The sequence below is a fragment of the Pogona vitticeps genome, chromosome 3, assembly GCF_051106095.1.
Source record: "Pogona vitticeps strain Pit_001003342236 chromosome 3, PviZW2.1, whole genome shotgun sequence".
Taxonomy (NCBI): domain Eukaryota; kingdom Metazoa; phylum Chordata; class Lepidosauria; order Squamata; family Agamidae; genus Pogona; species Pogona vitticeps.
The window spans coordinates 141,613,716-141,615,484 of record NC_135785.1 but is presented as its reverse complement, the minus strand read 5'-3'; positions in this window follow the sequence as shown (position 1 = coordinate 141,615,484).

Genomic DNA, 1,769 nt, shown 5'->3' with positions numbered 1-1,769 from the left:
CTCTTAAAATAGAAATGATCTGTGTTTATAACAGAGGGGCACACATCTTTTGTGCAATGTTTCTGAACCCTTTGTGAAATCACTAACTTCGACCCCCCCCCCCCAATCCAACAGCTTTGTGAGAACTGTCAGCAGCCGCCAAACAGTGTATTCAGGGAGGAGTGGGAATTCTGAATTTGTACACTGCTCTGTACAAGAAAGGAAGAGTACTCTTTGCTGCATTTGTTACTTTAGCTGTGAGCTGAGCTATGGGTGCCCTCTGTCATGGATTGCTGCCGGCTGACCTGCCTATGACTCTATGTTGTATTCTTCTTTCCTGGGTTTTTTTTTTGGGGGGGGAATATGGTCCCTCCATTTCTTTGGGCTATTTTTTTTGCTGCAGCTGAGCAGCCTACCTGTGCTAACATGGCTCCTTGTGATTATTTTCCTGGATTCCACAGCCCTCCTTGTTCCTTTGGGGATTTTCCTCATCCTTGGTTTTAGTTTTGTTCTTTCCTTTCTTGGATTGTTTTTGTTGCTCTCTGACCTGTCTGCTGCCACCTGCTTGACTCAAATAAGAGAAGCCATCAAGTGGTAATGGGGAGAGAATTCGCCCCACAGTCATGGAGGCTTGAATTCTTTTCTCTCTCTTTTTGCCTTTATTTTCCTGCTTGATTTTCTTGGTTTTCGGGAAATGGGGCTGTTACATACAGCACTGATGTTACCTGTCTGTCATGGGTTTGGAGGGAAAGTTCCATCCTATGGGGAGTGGAAGGCGGGACATCAGGAGGAGGGGCTGTACTGTATAAATATGTGATGCGTGTGTGGAGAAGCTAAGCAGACGAAGCAGCAGCTGGGAAGAAGGAGTTGGTGTGGGAGTCTGTGTGTCAGACAGGGTACTTCTGTGTGTCAGAGTACCAACCTGATAGGTTCAGGTGTCTGTTGGTTAGCCAGAACTGATAGGTTCAGGGTCTGTGCTTTAAGTTAAGGGTTCTGTGTGAACCAAACTGTATGCTTGTATGAGTGAGAATAAGCCACGTTACTTTATCCTATTCACCTGATTATTTTATTATCCCTGTGTGTGTATTTAAATAAACCTAATTCTTTTATTGTTTAAAAATCCATCCCTGGTCTGTGTGACTTCTTGAAGGGAATGGTTGGTGGCAGCTTAGTAACTGTGTGACATATCCCAGTAGGTCTGGGTTTGTCACATTGATTGGTGTCCAGCGTGTGGGATACGACTGGTCCAGTTGTCCAGTGGTCCAGCAAAGCCTTGGCAAGTGTGCCCAGAGCAAGGGGGGTCTAGTCAGGGACAGTCTGAGGCGCGTAGGTAATCTTCTAGGTGTACCTCACGGGGAGGTGCGCTAGTAGAAGAACGTGCCAACTGGGGAGACTTAGATTAAGGTGCTCTGAGGCAGCCTAGTTTTGGCGGGAAAAAGCTGAGGCAAAACTGCGTAGCAACAGTGATCTAGCTTGCCAGCTGAGAGGCCCAGCAGAGGGGGGTAGGCTCTGACTCGATACTGTTGCAAGTTAGTGCTGAAAGAACAGCAGCCTAGAGAAGGCTGGTTCTGAGGCAAGAAGGAAAAAAGTGGTCGTTTTATTTTGAGGCTTGACTTTTTAAAGCAGCCTGTTCTGAGGGGGGATTATGCCCTTGACTCGAAGCCAGATGGCAGAAATGAGTGATGTGAAAGACCCCCAGATTGACCAAGGTTCTGAGGATGAATTTGGCTCAGTGCAAGGTGACAGCACAGGAGAGCAGAACCCAGAACTTAGAAAATTGCTCATAGCCC